Genomic DNA, 3246 nt, shown 5'->3' with positions numbered 1-3246 from the left:
CTGTGTCCGATTTGAGCTCAAGTTGGATGAGTTACGCGTAGTAAATTTAGGTATTATAAGTTAGGTAGGTATTATAAGGCTAGTAAATGACGAATTTCCCTTGTTTATTGAAGTCACACTCCTTCCCTTTATCTACTCCTGATATGATGAAAGTAAGCACTGCCAGGAACTATTCATCAAACAGACAATGATTATGGACCTAGTTATAAGAATAAAAAGTACCATAACCTATAATTGGTATACTTCATTCGACAAGTTGGGTCAAGTGCAAAGCTCTAATCGTGTAGCCCTTAATTCACTCTGTCACAGAGCTATACAATAATGCATGATGGAACCTGGTTTGGAATAGAGTGTACCCTTTCACTGGCGCACTACTACAGTACACAATTTGTTATCCGAAACCCTTGGGGCTAGACACGTTTTGCAATTCGAAATTTTTCGGATTTTGGAATGGTAGTAGTAGTACAGTACAGATATACATACCAGGCCTCGACGCTTATTTTCAGATCTGGAAGAAGCAATTTTTACTGGTCCAAAGTTTACTTGCAATCTAGAGCCATTAAGGTACATTTTTAGTTCAGTGCATATCATATTACAGTATATACATGGGAAATCGTAATGAAATTCACACAACGTTTATTTTTGCGTGCTGATTGCAGCTTTTGCCTCAATTCCAGGAAACAGTTTTGCTGGCACTCTCTCATACCAGCAGTTTCCACCCCCTACATATTCAGTAATGAACATGCCCCATGCGACTGAAACAATCGGTGCACTCCCCCCGTACTTCAATCGATGCCGCCCCAGCCAGCAAGCACGTACGCAGCCACGATGTGCACAGCCACAGACACGGGTGTTGCAGTGCGATAGCGCCCTGGCTATAAGGATGTTAGGAATCTGACACAACTGGAAATTTTTTAGTTGCCCGAGATCCAAGAGAATAACTTGTCCGACGTAGATTTTCATTTGTCCCAGGCAATCGGACAACCGTTAGTGTCAAGGGCTGCATACCGTATATCCTGCAACTAGCCAGTACTAAAACACATGTTTTCAAGAGGCCAAGTGCTGTACCGGCAGTGTTCGAAATTCACGTCGGCCCGTCGGCCCGCCACCGACAGTTTCGATGCCGAGCCTACAGCTTCTTGATAAAACAGGCCCGCTGATCCTACAGCTATTTGATCACCGAAAATTCGAAACACTGAGAAACTGTTACATGTAGAAATCTGTTCATGAATGCATATTAACTTCCAGGGGTATTTATTTAAAAACTAATCCGTGATAAACCGTGACATACATGTAAACAATGCGTTCGCCCACTGCATATTCGCGCAGCCTGATTGTAAATGAAAGAGCGATAGCCTGGAACCCTGTTCCAAGCTGCGCACCACTGTGTAGTAAACTAAAGGACAAGTTGCCAGTCGAGTGCGGAATTAGCTGCGAGTAACATGAAATCGTTTCTCATTGGTGGATGACCGTGGGTCTGGTCTGAGCAAGTATCTCAGATTTAGACCAATCGACAGGACTGTAAGATCGACATGTGGTTAGACTGGTGTACGTATGACGGCTCCACTCGCAATGTTATGAGACTGCTACGTTGCTACCGATGTGTACCAGACTACCAGTCTGTTTCTCTGCTGTCAAAGTGGAGAGTCGTAGTTACCAAGGAGCTACATATAACCACGATGTGGCGTTTCCTTACTTGTGAGCCCCCGGCAAAGAAGCATATATATAAACAGTCATCCGACGAGCGGAAAGAAAAACAGAGGGATTATGATTATGGACATTGATAATGACTAATAAACACAAGGACGAACATGATATGCTGTTTTATTACTGTAATTTGCTCCAAAATTGGCGGGCCTACAGCTTTGCTGGCGGATCTGCAGCTTTTAGGAGCTATAGGCCCTGCAGGCCTACAGCTTTTTCTGCTAAGTGGCAAACACTGTGTACAATATGTATGAGTAATGCCAAACACATTAATATTTCTGCAGTGAACCTTGTGCAGCAAAACGTGAGCTTTGGTGTGCAGTCGATTGTAAAAAAGGAGAGAAAAAATATGGTTTTCGGAGCTTAAATTCAGTTTTCAGAATTTCGGATAATAGATAGTGAACTATATTTCAATTAAAATATTGGTGTGAGTGTTGCTTGAGCGATCATTTGCATTCAATAAACCGAACAATTTGGCCACATTAACAGTCTTCGAATTTAGTCAGGCTTCTGACAGTCCGTGTCGTGTAAAAATCTCGGCCCAAGGATATAAGAGCTGTCCACATTTGCCCATGTCGCACATTGCAAAAATGAATTCGGGACAGCTCTTTAACTCTCTAGAGACTGCACATTTCCGCTTCAAAATTTGCCAAATTCCGTTCCGGAGATTACTAAAGTCCACTTCAATTCCTTTTCAGCAAATTTCTACATTTTAATTCAGAAATAATTAAAATTAAGAGAAAACACTGATGGATGCCTGTTTTTTTTTATGTTTGTAATTTTTTTTTTATCTGTCATTTCTTTTGGAGGGTTAAAGTCATGAATGTAAGATAAGTTTTTATAATCTTTTTGTGTGTGTTTGGAGTGATTTGAGCTGTTTTAAGTTATTTTTGTGTTTTGGGAGGTTATTTTTGGTGAAACTGGTGATTCCGTTTCAGAGGGGGTGATTCCGTGATTTCCGTCCATTTTCCGTTTTCATGGAAATGTGCAGTCTCTACTCTTATATCCTTGAACCAAAATTTCAGCAAGCACGTAAACATTGCAAGCTCACTTGGCCAACGGGCATCCTGCTTTAAAAATGCATAAACTATAATACAGTGGTGTGATTGCTGGGGTTTGAAAAAAACTGAAACACAGCCCGGGGGGCACAGATGTTTGCAGTGAAATTTATTTTATTTAATTAGTCTCATAAAATAGGGTATAACTTGGTAAGTAGGCAGTGCCCTGCAGCACCCAGTTACCGCAAGCAAGCCAGAGGTTTAATGATTCATTTGCATTGTAATATTACATGACATTTGGATTCTGAACCTACTGTACATTTTTCTATAGCAAGAGTTTGGAACAGCCTTTCAGTGTATGACTGTTCTTTAGGCTTAGATGCACAATATAGCATTGCAGTAGTTAAGTGGGTTGGTTTGACATGTTTAATAAATACAGTAAGGGCCCAGTCACACCAGGGCCCCGATCTCACTACGCTCGTACTACGCTCTAAGAGCGTGGTGGAAACGTGTAGAACGCAGTGTGGACGTATATAGACGTACT

Source organism: Priapulus caudatus, unplaced genomic scaffold (genome assembly GCF_000485595.1).
Source record: "Priapulus caudatus unplaced genomic scaffold, Priapulus_caudatus-5.0.1 Scaffold4, whole genome shotgun sequence".
Classification (NCBI taxonomy): Eukaryota; Metazoa; Priapulida; class Priapulimorpha; order Priapulimorphida; family Priapulidae; genus Priapulus; species Priapulus caudatus.
Note: the sequence above shows the minus strand (reverse complement) of the source record.